The following is a 25,978-nucleotide window of genomic DNA, read 5'->3' as shown; positions in this document are numbered from 1 at the left end:
CTCTGTAGCATGCGATGCTGCTTGATAGCATTTTACCCACAATATAACTTCTTTCAAAATTGGAGTCAATCCTCTCAAACCCTGCTGCTGCTTTATCAACTAAGTTTATGTAATATTCTAAATCCCTTGTTGTCATTTTGACAGTGTTCACAGCACCTTCACCAGGAGCAGATTCCATCTCAAGAAACCACTTTCTTTGCTCATCCATAAGAAGCAACTCCTCATCCATTAAAGTTTTATCCTGAGATTGCAGCAATTCAGCCACATCTTCAGGCTCCACTTCTAATTCTAGTTCTCTTGCTGTTTCCACCACATCTGCAGTTACTTCCTCCACTGAAGTCTTGAACCCCTCAAAGTCATCCATTAGGGTTGAAATCAACTTCTTCCAAACTCCTGTTAATGTTGATATTTTGACCTCCTCCGATGAATCACGAATGTTCTTAATGGCATCTAGAATGGTGAATCCTTTCCAGAAGGTTTTCAATTTACTCTGACCAGATGCATCAGAGGAATCACTGTCTATGGCAGCTATAGTCTTATGAAATGTATTTCTTAAATAATAAGACTTGAAAGTCGAAATTACTCCTTGATCCATGGGCTGCAGAATGGATGTTGTGTTAGCAGGCATGAAAACAACATTAATCTCGTTGTACGTCTCCATCAGAGCTCTTGGGTCACCCGCTGCATTGTCAATGAGCAGTAATATTTTGAAAAGAATCTTTTTTTTCTGAGCAGTAGGTCTCAACAGTGGGCTTAAAATATTCAGTAAACCAGGTTGTAAACAGATGTGCTGTCATCCAGGCTTTGTTGTTCCATTTATAGAGCACAGGCAGAGTAGATTTAGCATAGTTCTTAAGGGCCCTAGGATTTTTGGAATGGTAAATGAGCATAGGCTTCAACTTAGAGTCTCCAGCTGCATTAGCCCCTAACAAGAGGGTCAGCCTGTCCTTTGAAGCTTTGAAGCCAGGCATTGACTTCTCCTCTCTAGCTATGAAAGTTCTAGATGGCATCTTCTTCCAATAGAAGGCTGTTTCGTCTACACTGAAAATTTGTTGTTTAGTGTAGCCACCTTCATCAATTCTCTTAGCTAGATCTTCTGGATAACTTGCTGCAGCTTCTACATCAGCACTTGCTGCTTCACCTTGCACTTTTCTGTTACAGAGATGACTTCTTTCCTTAAACTTCATGAACCAACCTCTGCTAGCTTCAGACTTTTCTTCTGCAGCTTCCTCACCTCTCTCATCTTCATAGAATTGAAAAGAGTTACATCTTTGCTCTGGATTAGGCTCTGGCTTAAGGGAATGTTGGGGCTGGTGTGATCTTCTACCCAGACCACTAAAACTTTCTCCATATCAGTAATAAGGCTGTTTTGCTTTCTTATCATTTGTGTGTTCACTTGCAAGCACTTTTTCTTTGCATTCACAGCTTGGCTAACTGTTTGGTGGCCTATCTCGGCTTTCGACATGCCTTCCTCACTAAGCTTCATCATTTCTAGCTTTTAATTTAAAGTGAGAGACGTGCGACTCTTCCTTTCACTTGAACACTTAGAGACCATTGTAGGGTTATTAATTGCCCTAATCGATATTGTTGTGTCTCAGGGACTAGGGAGGCCCGAGGAGAGGGAGAGAGACGGGGGAACGGCCGGTCGGTGGAGCAGTCAGAACACACCCAACATTTATCTATTAAGTTGGCCGTCTTATATGGCGCGGTTCATGGCGCCCCAAAACAATTACAATAGTAACATCAAAGATCACTGATCACAGATCACCATAACAGATATAATAATAATGAAAAAGTTTGAAATACTGTGAGAATTACAAAAAAGTGACACAGAGACATGAAGTGAGCACATGCTGTTGGAAAAATGGTGTTGATAGACTTGCTTGAGGCAGGGTTGCCACAAATCTTCACTTTGTAAAAACCATAATATCTGTGGAGTGCAATAAAGCGAAGAGCAATAAAATGAGGTATGCCTGTATGGCTTACTGCTCTTGTCAGTACCAATGGTAAGCAAAGATGTTAATTTGCTCTTGATCTTGATGTTCTGATGAAATTTTAAATAAGAGGAGTATTTTAATCTTCTCTGTTTTAAATAATCCCCCTTATCATTTAAATTGTAAAGTGGAATTGAGAGACAGTAAAAACTTGTTGTCTCTCTGTCCTGGTAGCACCTTCTTACTTTATGTGAAGAGAGATAGATAGATAGATAGATAGATATGCAATTTGTAAAGGTAAGGGAGATAAAAGGCACTATAGAATGTATAAAAATCACAGTTTCAACTATTTTAGAGTACAGAGATGACCACCAAGCATACAAATGATGGTCTGAGATCCCAAAGGTGTAAGATGGCAGGTATTAACAAAGTAGGCATCCATTCTCTTACATTCCAAGAAACAATACTTGGATGTCAGTAAATTCGAAGCAAGTCAGAGATCAGCATTATTTTTTTTACCATGGTACTAGAGATATTTAAGAAGCACTTAAAAAACCAAAAACAAACAAACAAAAAAACTACTGAGTTTTCTTGGCCAAACATTAAAAAAAAGGCGATGGCTTCCAGCATCTGTTAGAAGTAGAAATATTGGGGCAACTGTAGTCAAAATCCATCTTTCTGTTTAGTGTTCCAAGACCAACATCCACAACTTCTTACACAGGAGAAGGTAGTTCTGTGGTGACCACTGTGTTTTACAGAATGGCAATGGTTAAGAGAAGAGACCAAATAAAGTAAGTTGGTAAGTCCTAAACTCTTAGAGATATAGGACCAAGGAATGGTTCTCTTAATGGAAACAGTGCAAACCTCTTTGCTTTGTTCCTATAAAGCTGGACTAGACATACATGACAAACAGCCTTATGTTTTAGAGGAATGTAATGGAACAGATGGTCTTTTTTCACATCCGATGCTTTTTCAAAGCAGGGATGTATAAATATGGCCTATAAGTAACAAAACATCTAGTACAGTATAAACATCTTCTGTGGAAATGCATTTTTAAGAAAAAGAACACATGAAATAGATAGTAGGATTATAAAGGTATTACATTTTACATAGTTATAATTGTTTCTTATTTAAAAAATGGGACATTCAGAAAATAGACAAAAGACCCTTTTCCCAGCCCTTACCAGATCTAGATTTTATCCTTTTAGAATTTTATTTTCCACTCCTAAATTTCTATTACTTTGATAACCCTGTTTAAAAGATTCATTCCTTGAAGTACTAAAAATTAACGACTGCATTTAAAAGCATTCTTGACTTCAACAGATATATAACTGAGGAGCGTATCCTCCCAGTGTTGGTGATAGTATGGCTCTCTCATTCCCATATTATTGATGAAATCCTCTCTTTTTTAAACTACTCAAAATATCCCTATTCCAAAACTTAATAAAAAGAAGCAAAATCAGAGATAATTAAAAGTGGTGGAAGTTGTAGAGTTATCTGAAGGAGATGGCTGACTTCTAAAGAGTTACTGGAGAGGAAAAGGGGATTGCAGCAAATCTGAGCTCTTTGAGCCAACACATGTTGCTGGGCAAAAGGAAAGAGGTAGAAGCATTTCTATGCATTCATGAATTTATTTAGATTATGCTGGCTGAAAAGGGCATTGAAAACACTGTCCTGGTTTCCTGCTGGCAGGCAGAACCATCCCAACACAATTAAATCCAAAATTCATTTAATAAAAGCACAAATCATGTTGAAAAGCAGCACTAGGTCTCCCAGATAACCGTGGAGCCAAATGCAAAGCACAGAAGCCAAATGCAGCTTGGGGAATTTGGTAAAGGAATTTCAAGGCACTCGCTGCCTACTCGCTAATGAAATTTGTGAGAAGCTGCAAACTTGGTCACACAAGAGTGGCTGAGGACATTTGGCTTTTCTAGGCACCCATATGTCCCATTTGCTCTCGATGGCTATTGGGCTCTGGAACAACCTTTTCGTTTTCATAGGCAGAACTGTGAGAAGGATTGGGTTTTACTAAAAAGGGGCAACATTTCTCTTAAAGGAATAATGCACTAACTGTGTTCCACATTGGGAAAGGGCATTAAGATGTTCAAAGTGTACATCTGTGTAGGGACACCAAGCTGTGCGGGATACGCTTGATGGGTCTGAAATCAAACTGGAGAAGAAAAGTTGCCTGTGAGTCGGCAGGATAGTTGGTTTACAGATCTGGATCATTGCCAATGTAAAGACTCAACATAGATCCATGACCTTGTGGACCACCAGCAGTCTACATACAGTTTTGATCTCCCAATTTAGGAAAATACATTTGACTAAGAATGCCATACCTTCTTGCACTCACAGCGGGGGGGAAAAAAAACATTCCTTTTTTGAGATTATTCTTACAGAGATCCAATTAATGTCATGTAAACTTTGATAAATTTTCAACTATTCCTTTGTGGCTGTGAGTTTCAGGGTTTTGTTACTCTGTATGAGTTCTACCCAACAAACCGCATATAAACCGATAAAAAATTGCTTCTAACTCAAGTAGTGTAACTAATATTGAAAGCTACATTGTCCTTTGTTTCGAAGACTGGCGGCATTAGCACACAGGAGACAGCAAGTCTAGCTGCTGGATAAGGGACTCAGTCATTAGTTGAAGATTATTAAACTATTTAGGCATCACTGATAATATGATTTACCATGCTATTATGATCATTATTATCTGTATTTATGGACTTCTAGAAGTTCAAATCACGGACATAGCCTCCACTGAGCTACGCTCTACTTGAAAATATGATCCTCTCCTCCAATATGCTCCCGAAACTCCTTGGGACCACCAGTACTGCAGTGGAACACAGGAAGTTTTCTCTATTGTTTGAATTATTCCCAGCACAATTTTGGCCAGGACCAGCTAGCACTGCCCGAAATGATTTGTAGCTGTGGTTTGGGTGCTAGCAAGGACAACAAGATCATTCCCCACAGACAAAGTGGATATGGAAACTCCATGTCAGTGGGGTCTCAGTATTCTTTTCTGGTATGGATGCCACAGGAGATCTTTGCTTTTCTCACGCCAGGAGACAAAAACAAGAGAATATGTGGAAGACAAAACAGACATATCAAAATTATTAACTTCACTGCATGCATCAGATTCTGCTGATGATAGATATAGGTTTGTGATGTGCCTCAAGAAAGGCAACATTGGCTTTGTCAAAATATTATTCCTAAATGTAGTAGTAATGCTAAACAAAGAAAGAAACATGTACATTAGCACCGAGAGTAAAATACACATGCTACCCTTCATTTCTCCTTTTCCCTCCACTACCATAAAATCAGGGTGCTCTTTGAAGCTGGGGCTGCTGAGCAGGTTTCAGCTGAATTCACCTGAGCTGGTGCAGTGCTCTTGTTTTGCAAACTGGCTGATCACAGTGAACCCATTGCAGATGGCACCTTGAGAGCTCCGGGGATACTTCAAAGGAAACACACTGAGAAGGGGGAGGAGGACGGGGAGGAATTTGCATTTTAAATGTGACACTTCCATGAATGAGTAATAAGGGATTTGGAAGGCTGGCCACCAAGAATTAGAAGAAAAAACCCTCTTCATTGGTGCTATAGCTAATTCTTCAAGCCTGTTTTCCAGTGATATTAACACACTGTGAAGGTTTTGTGCAACCAGAAAGATTAGACAGGTACACCAGTTAAATAGCAAGCTATTCCAGAGAAGGTGGTGACAAGAATTCAATCTTGGGACACTTGAAAGCTGTCAAAGTGGGTGGCTGGACTTCCATGTGAGTTCTTCGCCTAGGCTTTCTGAGGAGAGGATTGTGCGGGTTATTATCAGGAGAATTGGACTGTATCAGTGAATAGGATGCATTTTTCACAGTATTCCTTTAAAATTGAAGGCATAATTCCCTAAAGGTGCAACATTCAACAGGCCCCTGTAAAGAGCAGGTTAGGATCCTAGTAACTCAGAACGATCTCACCTGTGCTTAGGCCTATAACGCTCTGAGAAAAACAGGAGAATAGAGTTGTGCATTCACTGGGGACTTCTGCATCCTTCAACATTACAAGTCTCATTACTGTTAGTGTTTTAAAGACCTATAGGAGGCAGGACCCCTTGCCACATACCCATGCAGAGCTCCTCAAATACTCACCTGCCTTTCAGCAAGCAACTGTCTATGCCACCACATGTGCTGAGATACCACAGTGACAAACACAGCACAGGAACCCAAGCAGGAATAAAAAAGACTTCTAGTTCTACTAAACCTCATCCCTGGGTCTCAGGCAACTCCTCTCCACAGTGGCCAAACCGCATCCTAAACTGAGTTCAGTTTGAAGGAGAAAAGATTCATTCTCTGCTGTCATCACGGGAAAAATAAAAGATGGATTCATCATTAAATCACATCTAACCAAGCGCGACTGGGTGCAGGAAATCTGTCTAACACAGGATGAGAATGGTGGAAAGGTTACAAAAGAGCTAACTACTTGGGAATAAGACAGGAGGAGACGTGGTCCTACGCTTAGCTCTAATGTAGTGTTTTGCTGTGATACCAGGAAAATCACTTGAACTATGTGCCTCTGTTTCTTTAGTTGCTAAAGCAGAGATAAAAACATGCACTTTCAAAGTCATTTAGAGACCTCCAGATGATAAGTTGTGCTACAGAGGTAGAAAGGATGCTGCTGCTGTTGACTATGACTATTACAATAGAAGAAAAGGGGGGAAATATGATAGTTCCCTTCTTTGCAGATTCCAATATCATTTAGAAAAGAAAACACAAAGCTATTTCTGGAATCTTGGAAAACACAAAAGAAATAGCACAACTGGGGGAAAAACATACCTAACTAGTATCTCTCATGAATATCAGAAATATTTTGAAATTTAGATGATTAAAAAAAAAATTATCAGAACAAACAATATTCTACGCTCATTAGCTGAAAATGAGCTTTATATGATGTCATTTGAGCTGCTTTATCAATGCATTTTCAAGGTAAAGTTCAAAGAAAATGGACTAAAGCATAAATAACACTTTTCAGAAACCTTATTCTAATCTTTGTCTTATTTTGATCTTTGTAGTATAAGGGAGAAAAAAAGCAAACCCTTTTCTTAAGAAGTACTATTTGTTTCTCGTGAATCTGGACTCCTGTTCATTGCTTTGAAGCGATTGCTTGTAGCTGTGAATCAAGCTACAGTGAAAATGCCAGCAGTCCTAGTTTCAAGTACAGACTCCATGAATACAAGGCTGGATTCTGTACTGTATTTAAGTATTTAGTTGATATAACTGAAAGTCAGTTTAATAGGTACCGAAATGTTTTTTTTTTTTGGTTAACTCTCTGGTATTTTAGCAAAGACAAAAAGAAACAAACACAAAGCACAGGAATAGTTCTGAAAAAGTGTACCATAAATCTGAACTGCACACCAGCATGTTACAGGTACTGAAGTGCTGTATTGAAGTAATTATTAGTTTGGGTTTTCCTATTATCCTGATTATAACGCTAGGGCTAAGGAAAATAGCCAGTAGTTGACAAAGAGGGAAGAACAACCCCTTGCATCCGTACAGGCTGGGGGCCAACCAGCTCAAGAGCATCTCTGCAGAGAAGGACCTGTGGTCTGGATGGACAACAAGTTGAGCATGAGCCAGCAATGTGCCCTCATGACAAAGACGACCAACAGTATCCTGGGCTGCATTAGGCAGAGTGTTGCCAGTAGGTTGAGGGAGGCGATCCTTCCCCTCTGCTCAGCCCTGGTGAGGCCACATCTGGAGTGCTGTGTCCAGTTCTGGGCTCCCCAGTACAAGAGAGAGATGACACTACTGGAGTGAGTCCAACGAAGGGCCACAAAAATGATAAAGGGCTTGGAGCATCTCTCATATGAGGAGAAGCTGAGAGAGCTGGGCCTGTTCAGCCTGGAGAAGAGAAGACTGACGGGGGATCTTATCAATGTGTACAAGTATCTCATGGGAGGGTGACAAGAGGATGGAGCCAGACTCTTTTCAGTGGTGCCTAGTGGTAGGATGCGAGGCAACGAGCACAAACTGAAACACAGGAAATTCCACTTGAACACCAGAAAACACTTTGTTACTATGAGGGTGATGGAACAGCGGAACAGCTTGTCCAGAGAGGAGCATTCCTGTTATGGAATCTCCATCCTTGAAGATATTCAAAACTGGACACAGCCCTGGACAACCTGCTGTAGGTGACCCTGCTTGAGCAGGTGGGTTGGACCAGATCACAGAATCACAGATGATCCCCAGAGGTCCCTTCCAACCCCAGCTCTGTAATGTTGTGAAATATCAGTAAGCTAGATGGTAGTCTCTCTCTCTCTCTTTTTTTTTTTTTTTTTAAGATTTGCTACATTTTTGAAGCATTTTGGTCAGTGGCAGGTTGAGAGAGCTATACACATTACACAGTAGTGGTTTCCACTACTGGAGCTGTGGAAATGGGGTCAAGAGTGGGAACTGGGATTACAAGAAGAAAACAAATTCAGGCCTGCGGCTCTCAGGTGAGGTATCCAACTGTTCTCCACCCTCCACCTATCACCAATTTGTCCCACTCTGTATTTTCCCCTCACTTTTAGCAGTGTGCTATTCCTGAAAGCCTGAGAGGAGCTATGATGGCTTTATGCACTTCACCACTCTCACTGCCTGGATAGGTCAGTTAGTAGCAATAAGCACAATAAGCCGGGTTAAGCCATACAGGCAAGGTGCATCTTGGTTTAGACCTTGCAGGGCTCTCATTTCAGCCATGTGGTCAAGTTTATTAGCCCAGTTCGTGGAGGATGGATGTTTGATTGGCTACTACAGGATAGTAAGATACAACCATTACCTCCAGAAATGCCTAAATGCTTCATTTTCTTTTTCCTCATCCATTTTCTTCAGCATCCTTTAATGACTCCCATCAAAAATCAGGGCAGTGGATTAGATATGCCTCTGCCTTTACCTCATATTTTTTCAGCTTTTTGAAAGATATTATCCAGGCTTGTGAATAGTCAGTAGAAAGTAGCAGTCATCTCCTGAAGATATTTTATCCTAATCACAGATAAAGATAGGTGGGACTAATCAGACTCTTCTGGTACCTACAGTTTTTCAGAGTAGAAAGGAGCTTAGAGAACTCACTTAGACTGAAAGTCTAACTTTTAGATGGACAAATTAAAGAAGTTGAACACCCCTTCCTTCATTTGACCCAGTCTGCTTGTTTTACGCCCAGGAAAAACAACTATAAGAGGTTGGGGGGGGGGGAGACTATATTTTCACCTGCATTTCTTTAGACAGTGAAAAAAGGTAACAGAGTTGGAAATAATGGAGTGCTGCTAAAAAACAAAAGAAATTATCATCATGAAAACAGATGACCTACTGCAACCCGATGCAATCAATTATACAGCAACGCCAATAGGTAGGATCAGTGGGCTTTAAATACATACAGCAAAGTTCCTGGTATCTATAAGGAGATTAGCAGATCAAATTAATCCCCAGAATAATCTACCGACATCATCAGATATACGCCACAGATATTTTTGGTTCATTTTTCTAAATACATACTTTAAAGAGAGAGAGGGGCAAATAAAGTGTCTCTGAGCTTGAAAGGTGAGAGCGTGGGAGCAACTGATACAATTGCTCTCCTCCACAGCATCCAGCAAGCTACTTAACCTCTTTGTATCTCAGCTTCGCTGCCTTTAAAACAAGGGTATTGATAGCTCTGTGCCTCAGAGGGGTGCTCAGAGTCGTAAGTTAATGTTGCCAAAAAGAGCTGCTGGATGAAAGGCATGCTGTGCTTTTATTAACATCTGCATTATAACATCTTCAGTTCAGCACACCGTCTTACAGTCCTTTATGAAAGGCATGTGAGGAATACAATAGTGTTCGGTGCCACATGCTGCAATCGCTTTTTATTCTAACGAGGACAGCATCTGGCTTCGTGCTGAGCTCCAGAATGGACAAGCTGGTGGTTCACTTAATACCTCCCTCCATAATGTCCTTTTATAAACTTGTTTTTAATTTTTTATTTTTTTTTTACACTTGGCTACATACAATTCTACTGTCTATACCTTGAGAAGCAAGTCCCTGTACTAAGCCTTTGTAAAACCTGATAGTGTATTTCTCATTATGTCCATAGTAATTTCAATTATTTTCCTTTGTCTAAAACTTCTGTTACACTTTGATGCCTGTGGACATTTTAAGTAGCTACCTTTTTATTAGCTGACTCAACACATGACAAAAGATTATTTTGTATGGTTCTTCTCCTAGGGTCCTCTTATTAACCTAAGTATTTATATGGTCTCCCTTAATGTTGTGGAGAAGGAAAACCTTAGCAAATTTGCCCTCAGAGCACACCTGTGGGTTAGAGAAGAATTTTATCATTTTTCAGCAGATCAACTGACCCAAATAACACGCAACCTAAAAAACAATTAGTCCAAACACCATTATACAAATTTAGAGAAGAGCAACAAAGACAAAAAAGGGCTGAAGATTTTCCCAAGGACAAAGAAACTTGCGTCAAAACCAAGAATTAAGCTTGGATAGTCACTTCTCTTTCCAGTTCCTTAACAGCCACCAAACCAGTCCTTCTCTGATAGGTACACAGGCTGAAAATAATAAAAAGGTTTTGTACACTCCTGGACATAACAACTTTCTCATTCCTTGGGCCTTTCCATCTACAAGAAGAGAAGGATGGCAGTACCTAGGACCCCAGCGGGGTCCTTACTGGCTGTCCTCCTCAATATCATGTCTCTCCAATATCATAGGAGGCACATTCGCCAGATCTCTGTTACCTACGGGTTTCCCTGGGGCAGAAACGAAACCCTCAGGCAGAACCTCCCACTTTCCTTCATTCCCTTTGCTGAACGTCATCACCATGCATATGCAAAAGCATGACACAAGCCCTCATTTATTTGCTAACTTTCCGTGGATGATTCAAGCACGGGGGTCTTAGACGCCATCTACCACAGCTATGCCAAAAGGCTTAGTGAAAAAAGTTAAAGAAGCTTTACACCTTCTGCAGCAAGGTGTGGTGGGATACCTCTTATGCTCAAGCTCTAGTCTTCCTTAGCAGAGTGTGGGCACTATGCCTGTGAGGTACCCAAAGGCCATGACCACTTCCAGACACCATAAAAGAAGCCAAAAATGTATAATAATGATGTCTTGGGACCACAAGGGAACTCCACAGTGCTCAGAGCCAAGTGATAGGAGATGGTATTCTGCACCACAAAATTACAAGATACGCTTTAGCAGTATGGACTTAAAACAGCCCTTTTCACATGGCCTTCATGCCAGGGATCATCTTTTGGCTCTTTTAGACATTAGCAAAAGTCCAATCAATGGCTCCTCCCTCAAAAGAAGAGAAAACAAAAGAAAACAAAACAAGACCCTTCAAAGCCAAAACCATTAATCCCTTCTGAAATACCATCCTCACCTGAAAAATGGGCTCAGCTGTAGGACTGTGTCTGCTGACTCAGGTTCTGGGTGCTGTGAGTTAAAAAAATAATGCTGGAACTAATATTAAGTTCAGAACAAGGCTCAGTAATCTCAGTAAATGCTAATAGAGTTTTAATGCTGTTTTCATTAACTTTATGCCCTTTCATATAGAGCCAGAGGGCTACTCAGTGATAAGAAAACCCCACCGATTTAGACGTATGAATGGATGCTAAATGCTAATGCTGGAAGCACTGGGCAATGCTCACAGGAGGGCTTTGACAGGATAAAGATTTTATAGAGTGTCACATCAGGACTTGTTGAGCAGGCTGAATGTCAAGAGTAAAACCAACATTAGGGAAAAATGAGAGCAGGAAGATCTCTGAAGTGATTTTTTTGTTATTGGAAACCACAATTAAAAAAATTAACTTTCTTCTGTAAGTAGCTAAAAACCCAATAGGAAGCTCATGAAAAGGAAATTAAAAAAAAAAAATCTGACAGAGAGCAAAACCCTGCCTTTCACAGGAAAGCCAGAGACAGGCTGACAAAATGTTTCTGGTAGACCTAAATTTTTCCAATACATTTCAGCAGGGGATTTGGTTATCTGAGTTGCAGCACCAAGTCTAATACTTTGGCTGTTTTTTTTTTTTCTCTCTCTCTCTTTTTTTGTGGAGCACTTGTCAGTAGGTTATGGGGAAGGGAGAATAGTCATGACCAGGACAGCCTGACAAAACCAACGTGTGCCCTGCATGGAAGTGCAGGTATAAGACGTCAAGAACATGGGGTTTATTCCCAGTTCACCCTGAGACTCATTTTGTGTTTCTGATCCACCAGTACACCTGCAGTGAAGCATGTGCCCTAAATACAGCAGCAGCTTCACCAGCTGCTACAGGGCAGCAAGGCTGCATGTGCTCATAGTTAAGCCAGTGCTCAGGGTTTGCTAGAGCAGAGCTTTAGTCCGTTGCACCCCTTTTCCTCTCTGTTTGTCATTTTTTCTGGCTGTGTATTAAGGTGGGTGAGAGAGGCAGTCAGCACGCCCATTTGTATATGGGTTTCCCATCTGCACATAAAAAGCTCCAGCTAAATCCAGTGTTACCTTCACTGGGGTCAGCTGCTTAGAAGTTGATATCTGATGTAAATGGTCTACAGAGTCCCTGTATACTGAAAGAGAAACATCTCAACAGAGCAAGTTCTCCATCATTAACGTGAGTGTTGAAGACAAATTAACTTGTGCCTGTGGTTAACTTCCGCCACTGACAAGAGAGAAGGCCTGCAAGATCTGCTTGATCTAAATGCCCAGTAGAAGAATGTCTAAAGTGAGGTGGGATGAAACATACTTAAAGTGTTATGTTTCATAGCAACTGCACACAAAATCTGGGTTCATTGCTCAGACTCCCTGCAGTGGGTATGAGAAACCATGATGGCATCTTTGTTCTTTGGGGAAGGCAATAATTAACCATTTCCTTGGATACTTGATGTGCCTCAGACTGGAGCCAGGGCTCCCACTGAATCAACGTCACTTACCGTGAAGGTCCGAGCAAGGTAATTGCAAGGTGGGACTGATATAACTCAACAACAAGGAAACGGTGAACAAGTTCAGCCACACAGGCTGCTGAAACTCTGCAGTTAAGCTGCAATCACTCTAAGAAGTTAACGTATACCCTTATTCTATCCAGGCAAATAACATGGCCTACGTTATTACGGTAGGGATTCCTTACGGCTACCAAGTTTGGAGCTGCTCCTTTACCACCTCAGGCAGGTTATATCAGCTTGTCTGGCTATGCAAACACTTCATATCTACTGCGAATAAATGCTGGAAATTCAGGAGGAATATTGAGAAGAAATTGAGTGGTAACTGCAATTGTAATTACCCAGAAACTCAGGGGATGTCAGGGAGTCTGGAAAATGGGTGAGTATCCTAGAAAAGACGTTGAGGCCTTAGAGGCTTTCCTGGGATGGACAAGTGAAGAAGTCAGATTTGTGGCAGAAACCAGAGCAAGGGAAGGTATGTAGAAGAATATGCAATATCTTTCTCCAGTACTTGGCCTCCAGCAATATGCTGGAAGAGGGGAAGCCGATGGGGGATCTGGAGACAGATGCGGTACATGAACTATTCCCACATACAGAACTGTGCTAGCACAGGGGTTTTTGCATAATCCAAATTTGCAGCTGTGGGAGGAAGCTAGTCAAATTGGCAGCCCTGGGATGAACCACCAGCCCAGCCCACAGTGTAATGATGGAAACCCTGGGAAAGTGTTGTCGGTTCCTGCCTGTAAGCCATGTCATATGTGTGGGGTGTTTTTTGACCATATCGAAATATTATGCTGCTCATAGGACCAAAAAAGTCGGTCGGCTTCTGCTGAAACAACAGACCACCTTCTTTGGATCCCTGCTGTGAGGCAAAAATGTCCATCAGGGCTGCCAGATGAGTTAATGTCACATTAGATGCAGCACCAGCCTCTGAGTCCTTTTATCTGCCACTTTGGCTAAAATCAGCTGAAACATTTCCAACCCCTTCCTCAGTTTAAAACTCTGGGGCCTGGAGGCAGTGTGTTTTCTGCAGAAGATTTGCAGTTGGCATGTAGAACCCTTATCAGTCCAGCCCACATTCAGTCCAGCCTGCACACAGTCACGGGGAGAAATAAAGCTCAAAAGTACCAGCTTTTCTTAGGTACACCCATCTTGACATTCAAAGGGACTTTTGCCTTCAAATCACATTTCAGATCATTTTCACTATGGTGAATCCTAATGGTGCCTCTGCTTGGGACTGGAGATTCAGGTCAGAATTAAGGCAGCCAAATTCTGGCATGGGGATGTCTCTGTCTCCGTGTGCAATGGGTGTCCAAGCTCTAATTATAGTTACTGGACCTCTAGACAGTACAGTCAGAGGAGTCCAGAGTAATTCACTCCATGGTGGACATTTAAGGCTCAGTCCAATTGCCTGCACACAACCATCCAGCGCCGTTTGAGACTTGCTGGGGTTTAGAAGACATCTCTACGGGGCTAGGAGCTATAACAAGTGAGAACTATGCCCTTCTGGACCCACAGCTGGGGTCCAAGTGACGTAGCCTTGGGCATCTCAAAGGACATTAGACATAAATGTGTGGGCAACTGCACCGAGCCCTTCAAAGCAGCCAGACAAACTGCTGTATAGGCTGCTAGATCTGTAGTGACTATAATGGGAATTCAGAACACCTGGCTCACATGGAGGTGCATTGACATCCAAAGTAGGTGCCTTAATCTTGAACTTCAGTCTCACCCAGGGCGAGAGAAGAAAAGCAGTGGAGTGATCTGGAAGATGGAATCTGTTTTCCTGGCTACTGAGGAGCTTTTTTCTACTGTGTCTGTATGCACAAAGATCTTACCAGGAAAAAAAAATTAAAAAAAAAAATTCAGAGTGAGATTTCCCATTCCTGTGGAAGTAAGCTCATTAACTTCCTGGGTGTTTAGACAAAAGCAGCCCTCATGACCACTAATTACAAATAACACAAAGAAAAAGAATGCCCATCCTTTTTGGCTTATATAAATGCTTCCAGTGCAAAGGGAGAGCATTCAAGGCTTAGTCACAACAATGGCAAGTAATTCTAAAGCCCTTTGTATTGTAATAAGCAATTTAAACCAATAATATGCAATTTGCAAGATATTTCACTGTGAAATTAACCTATTTTCAAGAGAGACCTCTATGTCTATATGCACACATGAACAGAAACACAGAAATGCCCAGCACACCCACACATACGCAAATGCACACACACAATACTTAAGGCTCTGTCTGTCAGTACTTGGTCCCTGAGCTGCAAAAAAATGTAAGAGAAGGCTGACTGCTGATTAACTACAGCCTATTTCATGCTTTGTAACTGAGGCAATCGCTATTTTTATCACTCACCACAGTCATAGTTGTTTGCTTCACGCACCCAAAGTTCAGGGCTTTTTGTAGCCGAATGCACCAGGTTTTGGGTGCATGTGCGTGCACATATGTGGCTGTGTAAGTTTTAGCAAAAGGATTAACATGTTGACTTCACTAAAATGAAATCCTCACAACAGAAAATTGCATTGAAATTACTGCTTGAACACAGCATTATGAAAGCAATGATGGCAGCAGACTATAAAACCTAGAACACACACGAGTTGAGCAAGAAAAAGAGTGTGCTAAGATGACTGCCTTCCTTCACAACAGTCGAACGAGACTCAAATTTTGCTGATGTCCCTCTGCAAATGAATAACAGAAAAGATTGTCCCTTTGAGTTTGCATACGCCTGAATATTGGCACTTCAGTGCTTCTAATCCCACAAGAAGAGTGGAAAACATAGTTTAGTCCTCCTCATAGCATTCCTCCTGGCTTTAGCCTTACATGGTTAGATAGAAATTCAAACCCAGATCCTTGCCCTGAACCCAGAATAAAGGCTTGAACTGGGATCCTCTACCTTAAGTCAGGAGGCTAAGAGACATGTGAAAGGGTTTCTGTTTGGTCTTTCTCAGAGTTAATATTTGCTGAGACAGACAGCAAGCAAGAACAGTTATTTGGCTCGATAGTTAAGACAGCTAAAAGAGGCATTACGTGGCGATTCTGGTCTCTTCATCACTGAATACTTAAATATTTACTGAGAGTGGAAAAGGTATGAAAAAAGAGAGAGACAGATTTCCCCCATATCTGAGCTGATGTGGATGCCTCCTTTGCCCAGTTGTATATTAGTCTCTCTCCGAGCTAATTTGACTAGATTTAGGATAAGGTTGTCCTTTAGTTTCTCTTCACATAGGGAAGCAAGAGTGCATAAGAGATGGAGAGTGTTCCTCTGTGATCCATAAGAAAATCTGCACGCCAGCCGTGAAAAATCTGCCTATCTGCAGCAATGCAGTATTTATCGAGTGCTCATCTGCCGGGGACAAGCTCAGCACCTTCTGGCTCAGCAAGACACTGGGCAAAGGGCAAAAGCCTGCTCAGATTGTAACAGCCCATTACCAACAGCTAGGAAAGAACGCAGCCTGGAAACGTAGCTTCCCAAACTGGAGAGGTTAACCATGAATTAAACAACTTTGATACGCTTTTATTGTATTAAACAATATATTACACATTCGCATTGATGGAAGCCATCAGCGAACTCATTTTAAAGGATTTTGCTAACATGGCTACGCTAGCAGAAGAAAAACAAAACCCAAACAACTACCCACACTCTTTTTTACTCCCATGGTACATCTTTTTAAGTGTAAATCAAATCTATTCTGGGCTTCAAGGCACTCACAGAATTAAGTTACAGAAATCTTTGATCACATCTGTGCCCTAAGAGCAATTCCTGTCCACAAAACGAGGAAAATATCCAGCGTGCTGAACCAAGATATCCAAGATCAATGTACCCAGCCATTTTGACCCATGAAAAGCATATACAACTGAATAGTCTGGTCTGATGTAAGCCATCACTAAGTAGTTCACAGTAAACGCAGTGGCAAATTATCCAGGAACGAAGAAGAAAATCAGAAACCATTACTAGCGGTAGGGGCAGGGAAATATAAAAACTGAGGCAAAAATGGCTATTAAAATATATTTTAGTGTTATAAAATTGGCCTTAATGAACTATAAAATAAATAAGCCTTAATGAACTATAACAGCCACTTACAATTATTTCTATACTAATAAGCTTGTAGAATACATTTGCCATATACTGGTCATTAGCAAGATAAGCTTTGGAATACATAATTTAATAAAGGAGAATTTGCTACCAATAAAGGGATTCCAGGAACTTTGTGTGTCTGTCAACCCACAACTGAATTTGAATGTCAAAAGAGAAAATTTCCTAAGCCAATAAATATCCAAATTTGTTCATACAAGCTGAAATGTAGCTTTTATAGCTTCTCCCTTGCATCAGATTTCTATTCTACATTATTTTTAATGCTGTGTACTTGAAAAAAATGTAAATAAATATTGGTTATTGGGATCTGCCTTGCACAGAAAATTTAATAGGAGTTCTTAACTGCATGTTGCAAACACAATACAAACAAACACAATGCAGTTATAAAAATAAGAACAATTTTCTTCAAAATAATCAACAAGAATGCCTCTTCATATAACAAATTTTCAGAAGACACATGGCTTGACATCAAGAAAACAGTCCTTGCAAAAATTGAAAGAGAGGAATTTCCACTTAAACGTAAGAAAAAAATACCCTTTCTTACTGTGAAAGTGGTCAAACACTGGAATAGGTTGCCAGAGAGGTTGTGGAGTCGTCATCCACTCAAGACCCAACTGGACATGTTCCTGAGCAACCTGCTCTAGGTGACCCTCCCTGAGCATGGATTTGGACCAGACGATCTCCAGAAGTCCCTGCCCACCGAACCATTCTGTGATTCTGTAAGGCACTTAGAGTTTATAGTTATGGCTTTTGAATAGCTAAAAAGATGTACAGCCAAGAAGCAAAGAAGTGGAGTGCAGACAATTATCATCAGAGCCTTAAATTGTATGGGCTTTTTTCTGTCCCCTTTTCAAAAAATTCCTCCCATCCAGAACAGTACCTAAGGTGCTAAAGATATTTGTTCTTCTAAAAGTACTCTAGCACTCTCAAACTTTAAGAAGAAAAATAAGATGCCTTGAAAATGTTCCACAGACAATATGGCTTTTTTTTTTTTTTAATCTAAAGACTAGGCAAAGATGATCAAAGTGATCAAATTGCTGCCATTTAATGAGTTACTGCTTGTCAGCTGAGAGGCAGCCACTGATGCAATGTTATTCTTAGCATGTTTCGATGACATGACATCAAAACTAATGCATTTTACTCTGCACTCTCAGCAGCCTGTCCATGGACAGCTATAGCTGTTCAGCTAACAAGGGGTAATTCAGTAAGTCATGGTAATGTGAAAATTGAAATGATCTACCCCTTTTCCACCTTGTGTATCACTTCAGTAACATGCAACTTTGCTGCTCTTCTAAGAAGTTGAGATGATAAAATTAATTTGAGATGCGCAGCTGTAAATATGGTGTCTCTTTGTACAGGCTCTCACATAATTTCTGATGACCTAGTTCTAAGAGGAATGATTTATGCACTGTATAGCAAAGTCATTTGACACCATAATGTAAAAAAGCCATTTCAGTATAAAAATATGGCTATTAATTGGGGAATTAATAATCTGTCAAAGCTTAAGCAACTTCCTTACAAAACTCAAAAGGAAAAGAGCCATCTCTCCAGCAGTTTTTAGGAAACAGAGACAGTTATTTCTTTAATGACTATTTAAGTTAAAAGGCTTCTTTTACAGATCCATTGAGAAAGGCTATTTTGAGAGCTGAAACATATTCTGTAAATGAAAGGTTGTTGTGAAGCAGATTCCAACTCCTATTAAAGCCTAATGAAACTACACGGGATATTTCAGAAATTTCACTGAGTACAGCAGAATTATAATTCTTATTTCAAAGATGATTTGAGAATCTCCCATCCCAGAGATAAATGCAATTAGAAGTATATTATATATGTATATTAAAGAGATTACTTATTAACAAGATGTAGATATTACTCAGATCAACCCAAGGAGGTGGATAGCTATTAAAGACATGACAACCACTAAGTTATTTCAGCCAGGTCTGAAGCTGTGTGGGATTTTTTGTTTTGTTTTGTTAATGAGAGTATAGGAAGAAAAGAACATTACAGAAACAGCCTTAACAATCCCTCTACACTCTACCTGCTTTCACCCTCAGTTTTAAAGCATAAATCTCAGATCATTATGTTTGCTTCTGCTTGGCTAAGATCAGCTGAAACGTCTGCTTGGAGAGAGGCACTTGGTAACATAGAAGAACAAGACAAGCTACAGCACACCGTGGGATGAGGCTATCTTCTGGCTGGGATGACGGCATCACCAGGGCTTCAGTGGATGTTGCTGGGATAAAGTTATACACCACTTCAGTCAGTACATTTTATTAATTATAATGGTTTTCCTAAGACATTGAAATGCTAACGAACCCATTCACCACCAAGTTGTTCAGACTCCACTTCCCTGTGATAAAACTTGAGTTATTATCGGTGAAAAGAAAGAGCAACCCTCCCATCTACACAACTGCAGACGACCTCTCTCAGAGAGGCAGCTAACACACTGAAACCAAACCATGGTCCATTCACAGCTCATCTTCCTTCATGGGCAGCTATAACCACAGATTTACTGCTTTTCTTAGAAGATGATTTCCTAGTAGGGTATCAGTCCCTCTAACTAGAAAGCCAAAATATTTCTTTCTTAACCCTCCATTTCCAAAGAAAATCCAGTGTGCTATTTATTAGGTTTTCTTCAAGAGCACGTTGATCCCAAATTACTTTGCTTTGAAACCATCACCAAGGATAATATCCATGTAACAGTTTCAGGTAGCTTCTATACTAATGATGCATCACATCCTCCCATTTAGTAAATGGCACTGGTGTACTGCACACTGCCCTATTCCAAAGAAAACCTATAGGATCCCTCCTCTCAGTAAACAAGTTTTTCACATTTACATCTCAAGAACACAGATAGATAGATAGATTACCTAAGTGTACCAAAACCTGATATTCTCAGAGCTTCTATTACCACTACTGTGTGCCCACAGAATGAGAAAAAACAGATAGACACAGCCTTCGAGACTGATTTTGGAGACAAAACATTGTCATAATTCCAGCGACCTTGCTGTTTCAACAAGAAAAACAGTTTGTTCTCAGAGAGTATACTACTAAGATTGGATTTCCAGGTTACTTAGGGAGAAAAAAAGAACAACTGCAGCACTTTTTAATAATGTGACTAAGGAAAGCAAAGCTTTGTCTATTATTTGCCAGAACTGCCGTCCCTTTTTCAAACTCTCTCTCCTTCACAGACAAAAGCTTTCAAATATCATGGAATCAGCTAGGACTGAAAGGGTGATAAAACATACAGGAACCTTGCCCATCTCCTGATCATCCCCCACTCAAAAGGAATTGCTCTTCACACAAGAAGAGCCTCTTAGAGTTGCCGTATCAAAAAGAATCACACACCTTCCCAAACAGACTTCAGCGAAAGTGTGCTCACCCCAGATCCAAGGAGGATCAGGAAGAGTGATGGCCTCTCCTGGCCTGCTCTTCCATGCTCCTGTCCTCTTTCATGTAGTCTTTCCTGTAAATGGCACAGCATGAGGCCAGAAAGACCATCAGTCTGAAACAGTATGGGCATTTTTGTGTTCGTTATTGCAGTAGAAACTGCATGCCCCGAAAATCAGCCTCTTCTTTCAGGTCCTCAGAGGTGTGCCATCATGCTTAGGCATTGCAAAGCATGAATAATTAATGTTTGCAGGTTTCTTTCAGTAGCTCAGATCAGCAGTTCTCCATTAGTCTGAAGGGTCAGGACTGTGCACAGCAACTTAGCGGGATTATTCTGTTTTCCTGCTGATTGTGAAGAAAGAGTGCAGAAACCCGAGACAGGACTAAGCAAGCTGCTGACTGCTTAAAATTCCCACTGACTTTGGATTCGAAACGGTGAATTCAAGTTACTACATTTTAATTGAGCTGCAGGAGTTGTTGGCATGTGGGCTCTCAGTCTAAAGCAAAGGCAACATAATACATCCTGCCTTAGCTCATTTCACCACAGAGTTAATGACCTGGCATTATGTGACGCCTGCAATGACCTAAGATTGTGTTGATGGACAGTTATCAAGTTTTGGCTTGACATGCATTCAGCCACAGTAACCTGTTATCAAAATGTTCATGTGTCTCAAGGCTTGGAAGAGTTGTATAAGACTCGGAAAACTCAGAGAACTTCTTAGAAATAAAATGGCCTATTTCCTGGTCCTTGCTCCTTTCTTGCCCTGTGTTATTCTGAAGGTCCTTTTGCCTAAAGGATATTTTGTCTCTTAAAATCTAATTTTCTCTTGGTAATCATTTCTCTCCTCTACATGCCTGTATCTCAGAGTTCAGCTGGCTTCCACAGAAATAAATTAGTTTAGAGAACTGCAGATCTGGCCATTGGAATCAGGAACATCTTAAGGAATATAAATGTTAGCTTGATTTAAGCAATTGGGCCAAACTTTTTATACCATCTCAGTTATTTATTTAGACAAACCTTCTCAGGAAATTGATCAGTGTAAATTCAGATCTCATTTTTGACTGTTTTAAGTTTGAAGCACACAAAGGTGCTGAATCTATCTCAGCCTTCCTGCCAAAGCAAAACTTGAGCAAGGATGCCAGGATCTAAGCCGTTAAGAGTAAAAGCAAGACTAAAAGGCAAGGATTGAATGACGCCTGACTGTAAGCGTAGGACCCTATACAAAATAATAAGAAACAGAAAAAAAAAGATATAGCAAAGTTATTGATTCTTGATTGTACTGCAGAGCAAACATGGCAGCAATGCCAACGCCAGGGCAGAAGGGTGAATTATTTTAGAATTTGAATGACAGTTGGCAAATATGATGACCCCCCAGAGGGCTCAAAAGGTTGAAACAAGTGTGAAAACGGAGCCACTCTCATACTTATTAAGCTACGTACGGATGTGTGGTGAAAGCAAAAAGACAATAAGTAAAGCCAGCCCCATGATATCGATTCAAAAGGCAAAAGCAATTCCATGAAACAAAGCTGTCTATGTTTTGCCCTTACTTACAATGTTCATTAAGCCGATTTATTGCAAATTGCATCTTGAGTAGGAACTGCTGTGCTCTTACAGCCTGACATTGCCAGGCGAGAGATGCACAGAGCAAACAACAGATTTTCTATTGCTTGTGTTGGAAGAGGATGTCCAGATGCGTCTCCGCACAGGAAGGAACGATGGCGCTCTAAGTACCAAGTGCCTCAAAGACACTTGTTGATCTTGTCCCCTGTGCCACCTACAGCCCTTATGATCCCTACTGATACAGGCTCGGATTGCATTTGTCGGTGTGTGATTGATGTCCTGCCTTGGAAACACCTCCTCTTGGCTCCACAGGGTACTCTATAGTCTGCGTGGATACTCTATAGTCTACCTGGAAGTCTGCTGCTATGAGGGAAAGGAACATCAAATGGGGCTCTCTGAGGCTGATCTAACAACATCCTGTAGTATAGAACTCTTTTCTTCCATCCTGGTTTCAGACTCCAAGGTTTAAAGCTCTCAGATGAAGATGTTCTTTACTTCTTCAGGCTGGACATCACGAAGGGTCTGGTCCTCTGAGTAAGTGATGAAGAGTGCAGGTTTTATAATTCCTACCACACTGCAAGAAGCCAGGGGTCCAGCACACAGTGACATAGAGCACGAGGTACCAAAAAATATACTCAAGATGAGAAAGGGGAAAAAAAAATCACCAAAGAGGGACTGTATAAAATCAACTGTCTGAGCCTCTTTCTCATTGGTCACGGTACAGAATACATTTAATCACATAATAAGCCAATAAAAGAAATAGGCAAGGAAAACTGTGATTGTGAATGAGAATAATAATAATAAAAAAAAAGCCGAGTCAAAATATTTTTCCAATTTTCTCCTATGATTGATTCATTAAAATCAAAAGAATAAAGTTGCATGCTCCAGAAACAGATGCCCAGAATTTAATTCTTGCTTTTCCATCTGGACTAGAGCCCTGCTCTAGAGAAACTGCCCAAGATGGATTTTTAACTGTACATTAAAGCTTACATGCTGATAAAGAGATAAAGAGTGGAACCCCTTGCTCAGGATATTTCACATGTTTAAAGTTTAGGGTTGTTCAAAAAGTGACTGGACAAATTAACAAAGTTAATGAGAAAGGAATGCATTGATGGTGATTAAAGACTAAATAACTGCTTCTGGGACCAGGAAATCTAATTGGTAAAGGTTGGGAGAATATTTTGTAGAACGATCACTCTTGCACGCTTGCCTGTTTTTCTGCTCTTCCCATGCACTGCTGTGAGCTACTGCATCATCTACTGAGCAGGGACACACTCCTTTACTCCTCTGCGCTATTGCTCTTTATTCATTGACAGATTCCAAGGTTGGAAAGAACAGCAAGTCCATAGGGTCTAAGGGCCTATATAATGCAGTCCGTTGTACTGAGTTCAGTAACCTTCGTCTGCCTGAAGTGTATCTTAGAAACGGGGAAGGCACCTTCTGCTGCAACAACGTCTTCCAAGGGCACAGAGTAGTCAAGTCATCTTTCTTTCTTCCTTCAGCTAAACAGATAAAGATGATTGTCATCGGAAAGCATACTTTCCAGCCTGCAAGTACATTTAGTACTTTTCTCCAGGTTTTTCACCTTTTTCTTCCACCCAATCAAAAAAAATGCCTAAGATGTAGGATTCCGACAGTCTTGATTGTCACTTTGTGTATTTTTGCACTTACCCAAATGAGTTCACAAAAGACAGAGGACAAGAAGATCCATCCAGGCTAAGAAATCCTGACACTAGACAAACACATTGTTAGAGGAAGGACATCTTTAGGACTGCTACTGTGATTCTGTCTTTTTAAGATGTTTACTGATGTTGAACCGTAACAGCAAAAAGAGCAGCTGCAACGCTCTTACAATATGAGCAATGTGACCCAAAAGTTTCTGGGCTATTTTCCTGAGGTGGCAACAAACAAACGTACAGACATAAGTCCCCAGGAGTTTCTCCAGGTCCTCCGTAGATGCTCTTCTCTCTCTCTCCAGACAAAACTGCCCCGAGGAAGAAGTGACATACTTATGGCAGGGTCCTCGCAAAGGCAGAAGCCAGGGCTCAGAGGACTCCGAAACAGCTGGTCTCTCTGCACGCACTGAGCCGGGAGCGAGGATGCCACCGCTGCTTGGGAAACTCACAGGAAAAAATGATTTTTCCAATGGCAGGAATGGGTTTGTCTGCCAAAGTCATGTCTGATTCATGAAAAATAAAAAAAAGTTGTTTTTTTTTTGTCCTTATGAAAAGAATCATTAATTCAGCATAAGCATTGCCAAAGTATCTATAGAAAAAAAAATGAAGCCTATATATTGATGATCAGCTAGATAATATTGACATAATTTCTTTCCTTTAACTCACTGAGTAGTGACCTTCAGATTTCACAGCTGCACTCATGACAGCTAAAGAAACCTAGCCGGGACATTATCTAAATGGGGCATAAACCATTTCAACAGGGTGGGTGGTGGGGTTTCTTTTGACTCCTTAGTGTTTCAACACAGAACAAACTCTTGGATGCCAGGTTAAATGGAAGTTCTGGCCAATCATTAGTAAAGTTGGGCTTTTATTTAGTTATGTGTCCTGGCACAATTCAGAGTATTTTGCAACCAGTTCCCCAACTAGCTTTTTTCCTTTTATTTTCTCTGAACTGTCATGTAGAGCTCTTATACATTAAAACCCAGCTGTTCTCTATCTCCCAAAAGTATATAAGGCAATTTTACATGAAATAGTTTGTTGAGGTAGTTGAAACTTTAAATCCACTGATATTTTAAAATCCATTTGCACTGCAATTCAGAACAGAAAAAATGTTCTCCATGGACATGGAAATTCTGAAAATGTTCCTTTTCTGAAATCTTCAAAATGTAAATGTGAAATCTGCTGCACGGCATTTGGGGTCAATCTAGATTAAGAATAGTTTATAATGATCAGAAACCATACTTGTTCCAATATAACTCAATGCAGTTTTTGCCTGTACTTGTACTGCTGGAAAGTAACTCATGTTTTAGAAGCGTAGTAATTAGTTTCCCAACTGATGATTGAAAGTAGAGCATTATATTTTTCCTAGGGCTTTCATTAGGATCTCTAGGTTCACTTCCCTCAACATATGGATCTGTTAACAGAAGATTAACTCTAGTTTTCCAATGTACTTTTATTGTTAAAATATGCTGGTTCTCTGACATTATCTGCTTAAGGAATTTAAATTAAAATGTGTCTAGATTTAGTTAACTGTTGATAAGATTTGTGATTTCTAGGGGCTGAGAATATTTAAGTATATATAAACCAAATTTTATTATACTATAAATTACCATGAGGCATCACATTTTCAAACCAGAATAATGTAACCCAAATTACTGGGATTACTCTAGGTTTAAATCAGCAGGACAGATCACCATCTGGATCTGTACGCAGTGTCTCTTGTGTAAAAGAGGGATGAAAATATATATAGAATTAATATAGGCATATATTTAACATATATAAAGATCATAAGAGGATCCACATGGGATCACCTAAAGGTCTACCTCATTGATATCTATTCAGCAATCTATTCAGCACTGGCCACTAGCTGATTGCCTAAGTAAGAATGAAAGTGTAGAAAAGTATTTGGAGGTATTTCTCCTAGCTTTAAATAACGTAGGGCTCATGATCCTCCTCATCCAAAAAATGGTGAGTTGGTATTTGATAGCCTTCAACAGATTTTTCATTCATGGATTTATCCAACCCCTTTTGCACCTAAGTTTTGGCATTCACAATATCATGCAGTAAAGGCGTTCCACAGCTTAAGTACATGTTCTGTGAAGAATTATCTTTCTGTGTTTGTTTTGAACCAACCCCTGCTAGCTAAATTTGACAGCACAATTTAGAAAGAAGGCACAGAAGAGGGCAGTTGGTCCTGAGATGGAAGGACAGCATTATCAAGTGACGCTGAACTCTTGTAAAATGAAACAAGAAACAAAAGCTGTCAATCTCTCGTGTTTTCTCTATGCTAGTTTCGGAGGATAGTTCGGACTAAGAAACTTCTGCCTAAATTATCAAAAAGGTCCTAGTTAACCTCACTATAATGCAGTATTTACTAGGTACAGGGCCGATATCCCAC

General features: G+C 40.4%; 1 protein-coding gene across 3 annotated transcripts in view; it reads right to left on the bottom strand.

Moving 5' to 3' along the window:
- TSNARE1 (t-SNARE domain containing 1) overlaps positions 1-25,978 on the bottom strand; it is a 427,700-nt gene that overhangs the window by 37,302 nt on the left and 364,420 nt on the right. The window lies entirely within an intron of this gene.

Source organism: Apteryx mantelli, chromosome 2 (assembly GCF_036417845.1).
Source record: "Apteryx mantelli isolate bAptMan1 chromosome 2, bAptMan1.hap1, whole genome shotgun sequence".
NCBI classification, from domain to species: Eukaryota; Metazoa; Chordata; class Aves; order Apterygiformes; family Apterygidae; genus Apteryx; species Apteryx mantelli.
Note: the sequence above shows the minus strand (reverse complement) of the source record. Positions and strands in the feature narration are given on the sequence as shown.